This window comes from Myxine glutinosa, chromosome 6 (genome assembly GCF_964187855.1).
Source record: "Myxine glutinosa chromosome 6, kmMyxGlut1.1, whole genome shotgun sequence".
Lineage (NCBI taxonomy): Eukaryota > Metazoa > Chordata > Myxini > Myxiniformes > Myxinidae > Myxine > Myxine glutinosa.
The window spans coordinates 104,212,100-104,231,671 of record NC_136266.1 but is presented as its reverse complement, the minus strand read 5'-3'; the positions used below and the strand labels follow the sequence as shown (position 1 = coordinate 104,231,671).

At 44.6% G+C, this 19,572-nt stretch overlaps 1 protein-coding gene across 7 annotated transcripts in view; it reads left to right on the top strand.

The window, feature by feature from the left end:
• The window catches only part of HIC1 (HIC ZBTB transcriptional repressor 1), a 161,088-nt gene that overhangs the window by 33,518 nt on the left and 107,998 nt on the right, over positions 1-19,572 (top strand). Inside the window, exon 2 of one of the 7 annotated variants that reach the window (XM_068120740.2) lies at positions 17,431-17,568. The exons of the other annotated variants lie outside the window; for them this stretch is intronic. The gene's annotated coding sequence lies outside the window, so the exon portion shown is untranslated. The remainder of the gene's footprint in view (positions 1-17,430; positions 17,569-19,572) is intronic. 7 annotated transcript variants of the gene reach the window in all.

The following is a 19,572-nucleotide window of genomic DNA, read 5'->3' as shown; positions in this document are numbered from 1 at the left end:
GGGGCCTGTGCATGTGGCATGGTTTTCTCATATGGGGCCTGTGCATGTGGCATGGTTTTCTCATATGGGACCTGTGCATGTGGCATGGTTTTCTCATATGGGGCCTGTGCATGTGGCAATGTGGCATGGTTTTTTCATATGGGGTCTATGCATGTGGCAATGTGGCATGGTTTTCTCATATGGGACCTGTGCATGTACCATGGTTTTCTCATATGGGGCCTGTGCATGTACCATGGTTCGTTCATGGGGTCTTTCTCCATGTACAATGGTTCCCTCACACGTAGCCTGTCCATGTACCATGCTTGCACCGTGGACGTTGTTTTACGTACTGCTTTCTAAATGATACTTCACAGGTTTATGGCAAATTGTGATGATAAGCTTGCATTGTCGTGGGTGCCAATTTGGTTGGCTTTGTGGGATAGGCTTGTGTTTTAGCGATTTGTTTTGACATTGTGTCTGTAGCCTGGTTAATTGTGTTTGTGATTTGTCTCACCATTGTGTCCGCAGCCTGGTTAATTGTGTTTGTGATTTGTCTCACCATTGTGTCCGCAGCCTGGTTAATTGTGTTCTAGTGATTTGTCTCACCATTGTGTCTGCACCCTGGTTACTTGTATTTCAGTGATTTGTCTCACCATCCTGTCCACAGCCCGTTTAATTGTTTTTTCTGTGATTTGTCTCACCATTGTGTCTGTAGCCTGGTAACTTGTGTTTCAGTGATTTGTCTCACCATCCGATTCGCAGCCTGGTTATTTGTGTTTGTGATTTGTCTCACCATTGTGTCTGCAGCCTGGTTAATTGTGTTTCAGTGATTTGTCTCACCATCCTATCCGCAGCCTGGTTAATTGTGTTTCAGTGATTTGTCTCACTATTGTGTCTGCAGCCTGGTTTATTGTTTTGCCATGATTTGTCTCACCATCGTGTCCGCAGCCTGGTTCATTGTAAGCAGATGTACCACTATATGAAGGCAAATTACAGGTTTTGAAACGTCAAGGTTTATTATTGATGGAAGATGATTCTGCTGACTCTGTCTGTCTGTCTGTCTCTTTGTCTATCTGTCTGTCTGTGTATCTTTCAAACAATCCAAGTGCATTTTGCACCAACACAAAGAGGCCTGGTGTGGTTGAGATGTGGGTCATGGCCTTTTTGTTTTTTACATCGACGTACAACCTTCGAGCGAACGAGTCTACAGAAAGAGTACACGGTTTAGCTCGGTCCTTGGTCTCGCCTTGTCTTTGCAAACAAGGGCCTTCATCGCCTTCACTTTGAGTGTCTTCGCCATTGCTTTGACGTTTCATTTGGTCGACAGATGGGCCATGCGGTGCGTTTTGTGCCTTTGACGCAGCATCCCAGTCCCAATATGTCTAATCTGCACCTGGGTTATTTCCATGTAAATATTCTTGGATTTGCTCTTCCTTTTTGCCAACAGGTTGCAACAGGTCTGGAGATAAAACAAATAATATAAAAGGTTTGCCCACACATTATTTTCCTCTTCAATTGCCCTGTTTAGCTCAATGAGCCCAAACCTGTTGTGCCCTTTTTAACATGAATTGCTTCAAATGACATATGGGGCCTGATAAGGGACACATTTTTGCCATACTGTAATGTAATCGGTCTGTATCGGTGTGAGGCAGTGTGTCCACAAGCACATCTACTTTAATATGGTTTATCCTCAGATCTACTGGAATATATATATATATATATATGTGCGAGTATATACCCTGATTGAGGTCCTGCATCATTAAATAAATAGTCAGTCGTGTTTTACTTGTATTGTTTTGAAGTAATTGTCTAACGAGAACAATTATTTTACGATATTTAGGTATCAAGTAAGGAGTTTTATTTTTGTTGAAGAGCTTCCATTCGATAGCTGCAGGATAGCTAAGGGTTGTGTGAATTCACCTCTGAGCTGTCGAGCCTGGGTTTGAAATCCTGAACCAACAATCAGTAATAAATTGTCATCCTGGTGTTGCACATGCCGGGCGAAGCATCTATGAGTGCGTAGGCAGATCCGGGAAGGGGGTGGGCGAGGGTGGGGGGGGGGGGATTCAGAGGGTACGCACTTCCCCAACTTAGGATTTTCAATGATAAGTTATATGCTGTGATATTGGCTGCATTCCATTGGCAGATTCAACGTTCCCATTCAACGTTCCCTTCATGTGTGAGTCAATTATGTGTCTATTTACAGGATACATACGTGGTGAGACGTGTCATTTTAATTTTTTTTTGTATACAAGATCTGTGTAAGTTGGTCTTGTGTAATCGAGGCTTGTGTAAGTGCTAACATTAATGACAAAAAAAAAAACAGACACATAAGACATATAATAAAGGTAGCGGGAGACAAGATGGGGAGAGAGAGGGGAAAACACACAAGTACAACATTTGAGAGCAGGGACATCGGGAGATCTGTGGGAGGGGGAGGGCTTGGGGGGAGGAGGCGTGGGAAGGGGGATGGGGGATGGAGGGATGGCGTTACGTTACACAAATTACGATAACACCCTCTTTATATTTGTGGGTGTTACGTCCAAAGGACCAAGAGACTGGGTTCTTCCAAGGGCAGGATATTCGATCCATAACCGTACAGATTAATAATTACTCCAAGCAAGCGCAGCACAAACCAAGAGTTCAAGCACCTCAAGGCCACACTTCTGTCCCGTCTTCCCGCCCAAAAACCAGCCAACCACCAGAAGTCCCTCCGGGAAGATCCGGGCATTCAAATAACTAACTAACTATTGTACTTACATGACTAAAAAAATAGTGTTACGTTATTTTTGAATGGCCCCATTTTGGTGTTAAACAATCCGTGACCATGTGATGAATCGGCTCGTTCTGATGTAACTGTGGTGGATGCTGAAAAGGATGAGAGGTGTTGATTTAATCTTTTCATTTCGCATTAAATGTGCTTCCCAATCACTCTGTTAATCTTTTACGACTGTTTTAAATGTGTGTTTCCCAATCGGCCAATTACCGGATTTTGTCACAGGTTGTGACCACAGTCCTTTCATTCTTGTTTTAACGAAGGATTCCGGCTGGACAAGTCTTCTCACCAATTTGCCACTTTGACCCATTAGTCATTGCGGATCTGCTGATCTATCAGGCCAGCGAAGTACGCAAGGAACTGCAGAAACTTCCAATAACTCAGGAAATGGCATTCCCGACGATCAATTTTTCAAAATTCCAGATCCCCGCACTCCCTTTTGCACTGTCACTTTGAGCATCCCCCCCCCCCCCAAGCCTCCCCCCCCCACACTTGAAAATTCTGGATCCGCCCCTGTTGTTTACGTTGCTTGGATATGGACATTCACCTGCGCATCCCGTCTGCCAGCATCAGGGTTTTTTGGGGGGGTTTTTGGTATACAAGATCGAGTCTCGTGTGAGAGCTAAGATTAATCACAAAAAAAAAAAACCGACACGCAAAACTTATGATAAAGGCAGCGGGAAACAAGATGAGGAGAGAAAGGGTGGGGAGAGAGAGGGAAGCACACAAGTACAACAGTAGAGAACAGGCTCATCAGGAGATCTGTGGGAAGGAGAGAGTTTGGGGAGAGGAGGCATGGGAAGGGGCCTGGTGGGGCGGGGGGAGAGGTATAAAACACATGCACACTGCTAGGACTTCAAGGAAAGAAGTCGGTATTTCAAAAAAGTGGATCTGGGGTGAAATTAATGGGGGTAGAAAAGATCAAGGTTTTGGATGGGGGAAGATAAGAGATGGTGGTGAACAGATGTTTTAAAGACCTGGAGGGAGGAGTTGGATTGAAGAGAGTGAGGGAGATTGTTGCAGAGGTGGGAGAAAAGGGGAATGAAAGAGTGAAGGTGAGCAGAGAGTCTTGATTTTGGCAATTTTACCAGAAGAGGGTTGCTGGCAGATCATGTGTGACCTGGAGGAATATTTGGGGGACAGAGCACATACAGAACAGAGGGAGCAAGGCCGTGGAGTAGTTGGTAGAAGACAGAAAGACCACCAACCTGCCTGCGGTGAGTAAGTGAAAGGTCCTCAGAGTTAGCTTTATCCCGGGAGATTCCAATGATTCTGAAAGCTTTGGTTTCAACAGCGTGAAGCCGAGCTATGTGTGAGGCAGGAGCACCAGCCCAAAGGGGAGAGCAGTATTCCATTGAGTGGCAGATGAAAGCCTTGTATGTGATGAGGAGCTCAGGTGTGCCAAGGAAGAACTTCGCACGACGGAGGATGCCCAGTTGGCGACTGGCTTTGGAGGCCAGCTTGGAAATGTGGTTTTCCCAGGAAAGATCATGGCAGATAGTGAGACCCAAAAGCTTGAGTAACAGAACTTCTTGGAGAGGAATGTTGAGAAAGTAGATGGGAGGGTTGTCCAGACAGTTTTTTTCGGAGAAACATAGTAAGAGTGTGAGATTTGTCAGGATTGAAAGACATGTTCCACTTGTTTGACTAGTCTATGATTTTTGTCAAGGTCGGAAGAGAGTGAGGAGGCTGCAGACTGCCGATCTGAGGGATGAGTTATGGAGCGGAAGAGAGTAGAGTCATCAGCAAAGAGATTGCGAGGATTTTCCAGAGAGTCGGAGAGATCACTGATGAAGACCAGAAAAATAACAGGGCCCAGAACACTACCTTGGGGAACTCCAGCCTGAACAGGAAGAGGAGATGAGAGAAATCCATTCACGGCCACACGTTGACTACGACCAGAGAGGAAGTCCGCAAGCCATGTGTGGAGATTTCCATGGATACCATAGGAGGAGAGTTTGGTGAGCAGAGAGGGTTGCCAGACCGTATCGAAGGCACGTGATATGTCAAGTGAGACAGCTCTGATTTCCTGTTTGGCATTGAGGACCTCCATCCATTGTTGAGATGGCAGAAGCAGCATGTCCAGAGTAGTATGACCTGGTCTGAATCCAAATTGATGATCGGAGATCAAGCCAATGGAGAAGAGGAAGGATTTGATATCCGAAGTAATGATTGATTCTATGACTTTGCTGATAATTGGGAGCAGGCTGATTGGTCTGTAGTTGCAAGGATCTGTTTTTGCACCTTTTTTGTGTAAAGCGGAAATGTTTGCTGATTTCCAAGATGCTGGCAGATGACCTTGAGCAAAAGAGAGGGTGAAAAGAACAGAGAGAGGGTGAGATAGAGCGGCAGAGCAGGATTTTAGGACCCGTGGGCTGATGCCGTCTGGTCCAGTTGCAGAATCAGAGTCGAGGTTTGACAAAAATTTCTCCACCTTATCAGGAGAGAAGGACACAGAGACCAGGAGCAGTTGGGTTCAACTGAGTACGGTGGGAACAGAGAGAGATGGGTTTGGGGCACAAGATTTTGAGGCAAACACCGAGTTGAGCTATCGTCAGCACCCTGAATAAATTACAAATTCCTGCGACAGTCACACATCAGGTCTGGACATCACGTTCCAGAAAGACTTGCAGCGGAATCGTTAACCCCAGCTGAGTCCACAACATGGCAATAGATTGGGGCTGTTGGAGAAGAAGCTTGTCAGTGTTACAAACCGATTGTATTTTGACATTTTTAAAACAAGGAAGCATTACAACAACGTTATTTTGATTGTAAAGCACTCAATGTGTAACCTGAGTAATGCCTGAGCCGCTTGTGCTACGAAGAAGACCCCCTGATGAACACAAAGTTGCCACCTGGCTTTTTTGAAAAAAATTCAGTTGATTCTTATGTAATGAGAAGTAGGGGTTAGGAAAGAGGGTCAGAAGTTTCCCCGTCTTCGTGTACATAATACGTCAATGGCTTGTAGGTGTGCAGGTAGGGTGAGCAGCTGCGGTTTTGATAGGGGTCATAGTTGTAGCCTGGGTCCTGGGTGACGCCATTCATGTTTTTGGAAGAATTTTTTTTTTTTTTGTGTGTTTAAGGATAAAAGCTGCTAAAGGTATCATCTCGAAAATTAAACGATTCACTTGAAATGCCATTAATGATATAACAGAGTGAGAAGTGAGCATGGTTTGTGGGAATTTGGCTCCAGTTCCTCATCTATTTATTGTACGTACTATAATGTCATCGTCAACTATCTAGTCTGGGTTCCATATCCGAGAGAATGGGACTCGACTGCAAGACCTCGGTGTTTCGCATGCGGGGCGGTGCATCACTGTCTTTCGCTTGTATGTATACGTGTGGTAACTGGGTCCACAACCACCCATATGATGGACAGGCAAGCCTTTGTGGAGGTGTGCAGATGCAAGCCGATTACTGTTAGGGGGCTAATCATATGTTGGATGAAAATTGGGCCGTGGTTGTACACGCAGCAGGTGTTCATTGCTGGAAGCCTGTCGCAGGTTAGTTGTCTTGGTTGTGACATCATTTTTGGGGTTAATTGCAAATTTTCCAACACAGTAGTCCTGCTATAACTCCTAGTTAGTGTGTCTGTCTGTATGTGTCAAATTACAATTATATATATATATACTGTATATACACTGACAGTCAAAAGTTTAGGTACTTTACTGGTGTACTTCACACTTAAAAGTGTACTTAAAGTTTTGACTAGTAGTGTATATATACATATATATATATATATATTTGTGTGTGTGTGTGTGTGTGTGTGTGTGTGTGTGTGTGTGTGTTTGTGTGTGTGTGTGTTATCCGCTTGAATTGTTGCAAATGTGTTGTTCTAGCTTTGCTTGGCTCACCTGGTGGTTCTGGCCTTTGGCATTAATTCCTGCACCTGACTCATTGTACAACAGTGATTATTTATTATCCGAGGTCCTAACTTGTATATATGCTTCATTCCACAGACCATCCATCTGAAGGATAGTTCATATTACTCAGGATTGGGCAATGTTAATGCTAATATCGTTGATGTTTTGAAAATCTTCAAGGCCTAACGAGGAACTTGTGCACATATACTACATGCAGGAAGGACATAGACATATCCTTCCTTACCAGACCTTGTTTATTGGTGATAATTCAAGCAGTGGGATATTGGTCAATTCGTCACCTTTCCGATGCAGCATGTGGTTGCGTTTTGCAAAACATTGGGAAGGGTGTAGCTGTGCCGATGAGGCAGTGCCCCCTGTAGGTTAGGACAGGAATTTTGCAAAACAGGCAAAAGCTCGCCTCCTCTTCATGAAGGGCACCGTGGGATCTTTAATGTCCACCACTAATGCCAGCAAATGGGATGCCCGGTTTAACGTCCATCCGAGCGATGGCACACACATTCGTTCATTCCTGCCTCTGAAACACCGGGATGACAGGTTATAGCTGGTTGTCGGGATTCGAACCCAGGCTACACAGTTTAGAGGAGAATGTGAGTACGTCTTGGCCATGGTGTCCAGGTTGAGGTATGCTACCAGCCAATTAATCAATTGCTTACAGGTCAATAAGTTTCTTACTTGATGTGAAGAACTATTTTGACATTGGATCAAGACGTAGTGAAGTATAGGGTATTGTGCAATTATCATTTACAACATCCTTTAGATATTAATACAGTAAAATGCTTTAGGAATAACCATGAATGTTTAAATGATTATAATTATTGTGAGGTACATACTTTAAAAAGTGTGTGTGTGTCATTTATTCCAAACATGTCATACCTGGTGACATCAGCTCACCTTTTGTGTCATTTTTGCTTTGTTTTTCAAAAATGTAGAAAAGGGTATCTTGAATGCCTTCGTCGTGAATTTATCAAGTTGTTATTTTTGCTGAATCTCTCAAGTTCAGTCCGTCGTCAGTAAAACCTGGTGCTTCATGATGTGGGGTCCTAGAGGGTGGGAATGCTTAATGTTTCTCAATGATTACAAATTACTATGGTAAATGTTTGGCATGTAAGCTGCAATGACTTTGCACACCACTGTGGGTGTTTCGATTAGATTTCCCAAGAACATTTCATTTTGGAGCTTCCCTAGTGGGAGTGAAAAAGTATTTTTGCAGTGGCAATAAGGTGCTTCGCAGGCCGGGCGTTACATCACAAAGGTGACGTACCTCGGATGGCCGTTAAACTCGTTGTCCCATCTGTTAGCATTAGCTGGTGGACTTTAAAGGTCTCACAATGTCTTTCATGAAGATTACACTAATTACCACCGGCACCCTAAACAAATTCCAAATTCCTACCACTCTAATTTGAACGTCAGGCCTGGCCAGCTGGTTCGTGAAAGACTTGGGCCTAAAAACCTTCTCTGCCTGACCCCACAATAAAGTGGGAATAATTGGTGCCATTGAAGTCGTAGAACTGTATTTAGTGCCTATCGGTCACATTGCCCTTTTGTTGCTTGGTGTATTCTGTATCTGCACTATATTATATTCCAGGTGAACATGTCGGACATATTCCATAAACGTAATACAACAGCACACAACTTTTCCAAAGAACAATTATAAAAAAGCATAAAGTTTGTGAAGGGCCATAGCTACATCTAAATTGATGGGGCAAATCCCTTTCTCAACAAATCATAGGAATACAAATGGGATCGGATCCAGCACCATTTCTTGCACGCGTTCAAGTCTGACCAGCTTCGTGATAAATCCTCCAACTAATTCGTATTGTTTAAGAAAAAGAGGCATTTTCAGATTCATGGCTGACCTATTAGCAGTGGATGAAGGACATGCATTTCAGATTGGCATAAATAAACATATGGAGCATTGGCGTAAATATACAAATATATCCAAATGAAATGGTTCCTCAGAACGAACACGTGATCAAATGGTGTCCTTTTTAGGCCTAAAAATCTAAATGAAAAATCTGAAGTTCAATTAAAAAGCATGTGATCAAGGTGCAGTAGTGAGAATGGCCATGAGTGTCCTGAGAAGTAAACCGAGCTATTCCACATCCAGGGCCCAATTGAGTTGAACTTGCTAGAATCATTTTTCAACATCCTTACGCCTTTGGTATTGGTGGCTGTTCTGAACAACTTGTTTCATACCGAAAAAACAAAAGCTCATGCTGATGTTTATTCAATGGGATTCTGAATGGGAACCCGAACTTTGAATTCATTTTTATCAATAGCTGTATCATGTGACATAGCCCACGTCACTTCCTTGGTACCAATAAGTAAATAGTGATAGTGATACACCACCAAATAAACTGTGCTTCATGGTGTGCAGTGACAAGAGAATTCAGGTGATTGGTTCATGCAACAACCTCTCATGTAGATACTTCGACTACTAATTACATTACATATCTAACGGCCACGATTAATTAAGTTGTTTTTTTTAAATTCAGGGACACAATTATTTCACTAAGGGACTTGTCTGCGAAGCACCAATCAGACAGTTTATTATTGGGTCAGGAATCCAACCTTGTCTAAACAGCTCATAGTAAGCCATCTTTCTGACCATGTACATTTAATAGACGGAGCTATTTTTTAATGATTTACATGAAAAGACAAGATAATATATGACAAATGTACAATTTTAAAACGCCAAAAGTACACCATCAATGATGAATCAAATACGAATCCATCCAAACGGTATCAATGATGATGATGAAAGGACAACCATCTTTGACAATGTTTTGGAACGTCGGCCGAGGCCATCACTTTTTTTTCTTGCGCCCTCACTTTTTCACCTTTTTATCCCCACGCATTTTGAAAAAAAAATGGAGGGATATTGTAATTGGCTCTGTTTGTCTGTGTCCTTCCATCCGTCTGTCACACTATCTCCCAAGCGGTTGGGCAGAAATTCACCAAATTTAGTAGTTATGCTCACCACTTGGCAAGAAGGTTATAGTGGCAGTTGGTAAGAAGGTCAGGGGTGGTAGTGGACCAAGAGAAGTATCATTTTGGCTCCGCCACCTGGTGTGGGGTCAAAAGGTGAAATACGGGGAAAAATTGCAATTACGGCATATTTTAAACATTTTAAAATGAAAACATTTTAAACATTTAACATTGGGAGACGCATGAAATATGTAACGATTTTTTGGGGATTTAACCCCCCTTCCTCCCCAGTTCATGCGCCTGGGTGTGGAAAAACTTAGGGTCACAGGAGTCAAAACGGGAAAATATTTTTTAACTCAAAATTTGTTATTGGCTCTTTTCTGGTGGAACCTTTTCCCATCTTTAACCATTACCTTAGGTGGGAAACATGGAGATTTGCGATGGCATGCCACCATGCCATCAACTTCGCTCGAGCTTGCTTTTAAATTGGGTTTCTCCGTAACCATTTGAGCGATTGACACAAAACTTTCAAAATAGGAGTAGGCACTCCTATCCATGGTATATATTCACTTTTTAACAAAGCTATCTTTTTTAACAAAGACACGAGATGATTGGATGGAATATACGGCCGGCGTTCCAAAAGGTCTGTTTTCTGTAGGCATGGGTTGCCGGGTGTTTCACATATCAACAATAAATGCCCTCGGCCTGACTTCACTCTAGCTTGGCCAAATTATTTAATGGATGAATTGGTCCGTCAGCGAAGCCTACAACGGATGGGCCTCGCTAGTATACATATGTGTGTGTATGTCTGTGTATATATATATATATATATATATATATATATATATATATATATATATATATACATATCATATACATATATATCATATTGTTACGGTTTTGCGCGACCCCCGTTCCCTTACCAAGGCGAGATTAAGCCCCTTGTTCTCCTTGGGTCGTCGCAACCGCGGGACTTGAGTCGCCACTTCCGGTCAGACGCGGCACAGGGTTTCGGGACAATGTTCACATGTACCTAAGTACCCACGCTGCCGTGGAAGTGGGGATCAAGTCTCGCACGAACCACGCGTAATTTGAGTGCACCCGAGCGGATGGCGCACCACGTGGTCCGTGCTATTACCTTGTTATTGGAACCCGATTAGAGCGATATAGTTCGTACCATGCTTAGTCAATGATGGAAAACACGAGACGGTCGAATCAAAGAAAGAACACGTTTAATTATTATTATTTACACAAGGATTGGTAGAAGAAGCAGAGACACAGGGCAGATCTTAGTCAGTCTTAACTTATCACCCAGACAATGGGCCCATTCACACTCACAGGGGGATGAAGGAAGGATTGTTCATGCGCTGAATGCGCCGGCTTGGTCGTTCAGGAACAGCTCACCCGGCGTGGCCCTCTGGCATTCACCGCACGTCCCGGCGAAGGCAGGCAGGCAGGCGGGAGGAATCCTCGCAGCGCGTATCTCGAACGAAGGCAGGCAGGAAAATATGCGCATCTCTCGCCCAGCACGGCGGTCCTTCACAGCACGATTAATACAACGGCGCGCTTTCACTCTCGTAACTCAATGGAGGATCTGACTCAAGCTCAACCGAGAACTCAACTTGTAACTCGTCTGCCTCCCTTCCCACAACTTGGCGCTCCGAACCGACTCTCACAACTCGTGACTCAACTCAGCGCGTGTCCTCCTCATAACTCAGCGCTTTGAACCGACGCATGGGCTTGCCTCATAACTCGTCTGCCTCCCTTCTCATAACTGAGGTGGGGGCTTCGGGCACAGGGTTATATGGCTCCGCCCTGGCCCGCATCGAATGTTCCAAACTACGCCTTTTGCCGCAGTGGTAAGCCACTCCCCTCGAGCCCTGATTGGCGGCTCGTGCTTACCGGTCACTCCCACTCTTCCTGTCCCGCCTTCCTTTGGCCTTGATCGACTTGCTCAGGCCGGCCTCGTGGTATTTCGCGCCAAAACTCAAAGCATAGAGGCAGCATAAGCATCGGAAGGAGACCTAACTCTCATTACTCTACTCAACGCAAAACTAACACACAGGAAAGGTCTACGCTTACACTTACTAAGAAATAACTGAGCTTAAACGAGGCTACATGTTGTAGAGTGACTAACTGTGAGGGCAAATTAACCTTTTATTGTAAAACACAAAACCGCAACACTACATCCCTCCCCTGTCAGACTTGTCCCCGCGTCGGAACCAACAAATGAAACGACTGGTTAGAGAATGACATGCAAAATTAACTTTACTTTTACATGTGACATATAGGTGTGGTTCCCCCTAACATTTACTCTGACCCGTGTATGCGACAGTTTTAAAACACTAGATATGTCCCTCCTATTGCGTTGAGTAGCTACCTATCAGATTCACACCCACAATTAACCGAATTCCGGAATTTGTCAAACTAAACACGGCAGCACGGCAGCATCTAAACACGGTGGGCAGCATTTTTATATTTACAAGCACAAAACTTAATCTTATTTACAATTCTATGACCCAGGACCTGTCCTTTTTGGAAGAGAAGATTGGAGGGGAGAGAAAGCACAGCAAAAACAAAACACACTCATAAATCATGTCACTTGCTGCTTGCTTCTTGCATCTTGCTTCTTCTGTGTACATATATCAAACCGGCTAGCCCCCGGACCGGCATACAGGCCATTTTTGATCTTCAGGGCTCCCTAAACTTACACATCTTCTCATCCCTAGCACACCATAATAAAAAGGCACAAAAAATGCTTTTATTTCATTTCATTTCTCTTTGCCAGGCAGGGCCACTCCCATGTGGTCCGACTGCGTGACATTAATGCCACTCCAAACAAGTGGTCCGAAGATGCAAGGTGATGTTGCAGCAAAATGCTGCACAGCAGAGGTGCAAGGCCACAAGACTTGTGGTCCATAGTGTGTAAGGTGCAGCAAGGGGTTTGTGGCAGCAAAGTGCTGCACAGGTGCAGCAAATTTACTTCAAAAGGATGCGGCAGCAAAGTGCTGCGCCGTTCGGCTGCACAGATGTAGCAAGGTGCAGCAAGGATGCTGCACAGGTCGATGATGCTGCACAGTTCCACCTCCAAAATGGTCATGGGGTGGGGGGAGAGACGAGGCACAACAAGCAAAACGGAAAGGACGCAACGGCACACAAAAACACAAGGTAATGCAACGCGAGGGGCGCGGAAGAGCGAGCAGAGCAGGCTTGTCCCTAGCCGTCCATACCCCCCACCATCGGCTTACACTACCCTAGCCCTCATTGTATTTACAATTCGTCTCTACGTCTTGTCTCCCATATCCCCCTCTAATCCAAATTCGTCTCCCAATCCCTCCCAGGAAGGAAGGAATGGAACAAACACAATGTCTCATCACGTCACGATGCGTCTCACCACTCAAACCGTTTACAGAGCCCTGGTGTGGAGCTTCGTCCTCCTTGGTGAATGGCTGTGGATGGTGAGAAGGGATTTCTCATCCTAACTACACTACTGACATTAACTCATTTAAACTGCCCGGGGTCGTACCCTGCCAATCGGCCTCTTTAAACTATGTGGTTCTAAAAACCCGAATTCCCATTGTCCACTCTGTGGTGTCCTCCAAAATTTGGGTCTCACTCCCACAAATTTTCATACTGTGCCCTCGCACAATTTCGGGGCTGGGTCATGTGGCTCTACCAGCAGGTCTACCTACCTGCGCACCTCCGCCACTGAAGTCGCCACCCGAGCTTACCTGCTCCTGCGATTACCTAAACTGGGGAAGGCCCCTCCTGGCACTTTACCCCCTGATGCCCACCTTCGCATTGGGCAACCCGGGTCCTTCCCTGGGATCCTCGGGCCCCACTCAACAACTCACAACTACCCTAACTGGGGAAGGCCCCTCCTGGCACTTTACCCCCTGATGCCCATCTTGGCATTGGGCAACCCGGGTCCTTCCCTTGGATCCTCGGGCCCCCCTCACAACTACTCTAACCGGCTCCCAGAGCCTACCTGCGGCCTCACCTGGCCGACAAACTACCAGTGGCGGAGTGCCCCGATATCCAAACGCACCAATTAAGGTCACTTAATCGGCCTAATTACCGGTCACTCCCACTCTTCCTGTCCCGCCTTCCTTTGGCCTTGATCGACTTGCTCAGGCCGGCCTCGTGGTATTTCGCGCCAAAACTCAAAGCATAGAGGCAGCATAAGCATCGGAAGGAGACCTAACTCTCATTACTCTACTCAATGCAAAACTAACACAGGAAAGGTCTTCGCTTACACTTACTAAGAAATAACTGAGCTTAAACGAGGCTACATGTTGTAGTGTGACTAACTATGAGGGGAAATTAACCTTTTATTGTAAAACACAAAACCGCAACAATATATATATATATATATATATATATATATATATATATATATATATTTATATATATATATATATATATATATATATATATATATATATATATATATATATATATATATATATATATATATATATATATATATATATATATATACATATATATATATTATACTGAACAAAATTATAAACGCAACATCCGACATTTTGAAATAATTTATGAACGTTACAGTAAAATATCACCTCTATTTTTCTGTATGTACAAAAGGTTGATGAGTCTTGAATTTGAGTGCATAAGGGTGTTTAAACGTTTTCAATGTTGTGGCACTCCCGTTATGAGATATTGCCCCCACCAGACGGGTGTGGCATGTACTGTCACGTTTCAAAGAGCGTGAGCATTACTCAGACACTCCTTGTACTGGGGACAATAAAAGGCCACCCAAAAATGACAAGATTTGTCAGACGTCACAATGCAACAGATGCCACAATTCATGAGGGATTGCGCCATTGGCATGCTGAATGCTGGGATATCCGTCAGAGCTGTTGCTGCACAGTGTAATGTGCATTTCTCCACCATCAACCGCTTGCGGCGCCGTTTCAGACAGTTTGGCGCGACAGCCAATCAACCACATGCCCGCAGACCACGTGTTGCCACACCAGCTCAGGATCGGTACATCCGGCTCCTCCACCTGCGTGACCGTCTGCGACCAGCTTCACAGACAGCACAAGAGACGGTTGGTCTGAATAACTGACGAATCACAGAACAGACCGTAGAAATCGTCTCAGCGAAATCAATCTCCACGCCTGTCGTCCTCACCAGGGTCTTGACCTGACAGATGTTTGCCGTCGGAACCGACTACAGTGGGCGAACGCACATTTTCGATGGCCCTTGGGACGCTGGAGAAGAGTCCTCTTCACGGACGAATCCGTAACGGATTTATCAATAGAACCATAACGTTCATAAATTATTTCAAAATGTCGGATGTTGCGTTTATAATTTTGTTCAGTATATATATATACATATACGTATATCATATATATATATATATATATATATATATATATATATATATATATATATAATATTGTTACGGATCTCAGAGACAGCATTCCCCTTAGCAAGGGGGGGTTAATCTCCTTGGCCTGTTAAGCTGGCCGTCTCTGGTCCTGGTACTTGTAACGCTCTTTTGCGGGGTGGAATTGATCAGGGTTATTGGTCAAGGTGTTCTCCTGAATACCTTTGCCAATCCCTCCGCAAAACAGGGAGACAAGTACCGCTCGAACCACGGACAAGATGGTATTTGCCGAGCGGTTTAGCAATCCGCAGCCCGAGCCATTAACAAAAGACTAAACCCGATTCCGAGCGTTGGCCAAATCGTGCCACAGGCACTCAATTGGAGACGGGACGAAAGCGATCGGGGGAAAGAAGAAACCAAAGGTAAGAAGTAACAGACATTTATTAATTATTTACAAAACCAAAGAAACCAAAGAAGAAACGAAAGTAATATACAGAAGAAGAAGAAGACACAGGGCAAACCTTAAAACAATCTTATATTATACCCCAGACAACAAACAGGACGGACAAACAGACTTACACGACAAGGGAATAGCAGGCAGGAATGGCTGGAAGAAGGGATGAGAAGGCCCAGGCAGACGGTGGCGTCGAGGTCCGGCTCCAGGAGTCGACTCGCGTCGTGGCGGGAAACCCTGGCGGGCAGCGAGCGCGTATCGTTCACCGCGAGCGAACGTTGCATACAGCGATGGGATTGGGATGCTCCGTCTTCTTATGCGTCTCTCCCTTGTTCATTCCTCGTTCATCTCCCAACCATGCTTTCTCACCGTCTCTGGATCACGTCTCTCTCTGCCTTCTTCGTCCAACTCCTAAAAAAGGCTTTGCGCCCGCGCTTATATTACGCGTGTTGCAAATCAAATCCGTGCTTCATGGAGCCCACACCCGCGATGGTACCTCACCAGCCCTGGTTGGTCGGTAGGGGCTCGCTGACTCCGCCTCGGGTGGTGCGTCGGCGTGCCACGCCCTATTCCTGGAGCTCTGAGGACTCCTCCCCCTTCTTCTCCGAGATGAAGCACATGGGCAATGGCGTCTTGTGGGGAGATAGAAAACCACTCGCACCACTTTTGAAGGGAACTTTGGAGCCTACTCTTATTTCATTAATGCAACGCAGATTCAACTACTGGGAACAGATCCTTAACTGAAACACATAATAATGAAATAACTACGAAGAGGTCCTATGGTTCGCTACGTGTTGTTCATGGACTAACTAGAAGCTTTCGACCAACAAAGGTCTTCCTCTGAGTCTACAAAAACAGCAGGCATGTATATCAGTCAAGTATGTATAGTGATATGTGTGTGAGATGTGTGATGTGTGTAGAAAATGTATACAGAAGGAAGAGCCACGCCAAAGTTCACTCACCGGCCCCAAGTTCAACGGAAGTGACCGTTTGCGTTACAGTTCCGGTGCACGTGCATATACAAATATAGAGATATACATACATAAACACACAAGCATATATTCATATCCCATTTATATTCATATAATATATTTATATATTTATATAAATGACATATAAAGGTAGAATAAATGAATGAATGAATGATGAATGAATGAATGAATGAATGAATGGGTTACGGTTAACAATTTGATTGGGTTGATGTAGGAACATGCTTTAGTCATCAAAATTTATGCCATGAGGGACTTTTGGCCGAAGTTTGTGTATCCAAAAGGACTCACGTTTCAGAATCGTGGTGTGTGATCGATTTGTGATTGATTCAATGGCAGAGATTTGAATGTCATTTATAGAGTGATCCGGTTGATATATATATATATAATATTATATAATATAATATACCGGTACACATTTTTCCCATCTGCCCTATATTCCCTCCCCCGGTCTACATCTCATTTCATCAAAGCCACCCCTTTAAATTTGGATTTCGGCAAGATTTCCCAGTGGGGCGAATGCAATCAAGTTAACTTTACTGCTTCTAAAACTCAATTTCTTCCCATCTCTCTCTCTCTCTCGCTCTCGCTCTCTCTCTCGCTCTCTCTCTCTCTCTCTCACTCCCTCACTAAAACTCATCTTAACTCTCTAATCTTCTTTGAAACCTCGACAATTACAGCATGTGATACAATCTGTGTTCTACTGTCTCCTCTCTGGCCTTGCATGCCCTGCTCTGTCCCTCAAATATTCCTGCAGGTCGCACAAGATCAGCAACCCTCTTCTGGTGAAACTGCCAAAATCAAGACTCTCTGCTCACCTTCACTCCTTCATTCCTCTTTTCTCCCGCCTCTGGAACAAACTCCCTCACTCTCTTCAATCCCACTCCTCCCTCCAGGTCTTCAAAACAGCTGTTCACCACCATCTCATATCTTTCCCAATCCAAAACCTTGATTTTTTCTACCCCTGTTAATACACCCCAAATCCACCTCCTTCAAATTCCATTTTCCTTCCTGAAAGTCCTTGTAATGTCGATTTGTTTATCCTGTGTACCTCGCCCTAGCCATCTCCCTTCCACAGATCTCCTGATGTCACTGTTCTCTAAGGTTGTATAAGGCTGGAGCCTTCAACATGAAAAACATAGGGGCAATACCCCTGGCGCTCATCTGGTGGAATAAACAGTATACTGCACCGACTAAGGGTATTTTAAACCAATTTCAATGGTTTCTAGAAGACATGGAAATATGTAGAATCATACTAACATAATCATAAGACTTTAAACGAACAAAAATACCTATTTTGGGGGGCAAACCCCCCTCCCCCAACCCCATATACCTCCTAAGACCAAATTTTTTCTAATGCCTTGAACAAACATTGCTACCTCATGGGTGATTAAGGTTGTGGTGTGGTTTCAACGAAAATGCGTGTGTAGTTTATGAGAAGAAAGCAAATACCTATTTTGGGGGGCAAACTGCCTCCCCCCATAGACCCATAAAGGGGCAGATTTTTAAAAATGCCGTGAACATACTTTGGTACAGCACGGGTGTTGAAGGTTGTGGTCAAGTTTCATCGAAATCGTGTGTGTAGTTTCTGAGAAGAAAGCAAATACCTATTTTGGGGGGTGGGGGTCAAACATAGATCCACTTTGACCCTGGTAAACCCTCTTAGACCCCGATTTTTTTTAATGCCGTGAACAAACTTTAGTCACAACACAACGAATATCATTTGTGCCAAATTTGGTCACAATCCCATCAGTGGTTTCGGAGACGAAGGTTCAAGTTTTTACGGACTGATGGACTGATGGACGGACAACGCGCCATCGCATAAGCTCCCCTGAACTTCGTTCCAGGTGACCTAATAAAAAAAAACCAAAAAAAAACAACAACAACAAAAAATATATATATATACATAAGCCCTCACGGCTCCCATTGCAAGCACCTCCCCTACTCCCCTCCCAAAATGATTAATAGTAAATATAGTTTTAATATAATATAAATCCTCTCTCTCTAACATATATATACATATATACATATATATATATATATCCTCTCTCTCTTCCCCAACCCCTCTCTCTCTCTCCTCCCACCCCTCTCTCTTACCACACCCCTCTCTCTCTTACCCCCCCCCTCTCTCTCTTACCCTCCCCCCTCTCTCTCTTACCCCTCCTCTCTCTCTTACCCCACCCCACTCTCTCTCTTACCCCCCCCCCCCCTCTCTCTCTCTAACCCTCCTCCCTCTCTTCCCCTCTGTTTGTTTTCTCTTTTGCTTCCTCTTCCTCACCCCCTGCTGGCTGTTGTGATTTGGGTGTGGTGTTATGGCCGCCGTATGCAGCTGCTCTGTGTTGTGGTGAGTTGTCAGTGTATTGTTTTTGTCCCTACAGCTCCCCCCACCCCCCATCCCTTCTCTCCTTTCCATCTACAGCCCCCCCCCCCCAATCCCTTCTCTCCTTTCCGTCTACAGCCCATGTGCCTCTGGCGTTTTTCTCTCCGATTTTCGACTCCTTTGTGTTCGAGAGAGAGATTCGGGCCTATTTTGGGTGCGGCCTACCCGTTTTGACGACGCTTTGTAAGCCTTGTTTATGCTTGTAATGCGTTTTTGGTTTTCATTTTAGCTTGATTTATTTAGGTTTGATACCTTCTTGTCTGGTTCGGACAAGAAGGGGGCGATAATATCGCCGACATGGCGAATGTACGCTCTCGATGTGAGGGTTTCGATGGTTTAACCCGGAAGCACGCGTTCGTGTGCGTTCCTCCCGACAGAGTTCCTGTAGAGGACATTATTCTCGCAGTTGGGAATATTATTGGTGATGAAAATATTCGTGCTGCGTCACGTATGAATCAGAAGGTAGTTGTTTTCGTTTCACACGATGAACTCGTCCATGACGTTGTAAGTGCCGGAATAAGCACAGCGAGTGGTCATTTTTGCTAATTAGCAAAACATATAGCGCCATCTTGTGCACATTCTGATATAGCTTTTTTTTTCTTTCTTTTTTTTGTATACTGAATCGAGGCTCGTGAAAGAGCTAACACTTACTTCACAAACAAATCAACCAAACAAACAAAATACCCAAAAAGAGGGAGCGGAAGACAAGATGGGGAGAAGGGGAAGCACACAAACACAACATCCGAGAGCAGGGAGATGTGTGGAAGGGAGAGGGCCCGGGGGGAGGAGGCATGGGAAGGGGGGGGGGGGGAGGGAGAAGTAT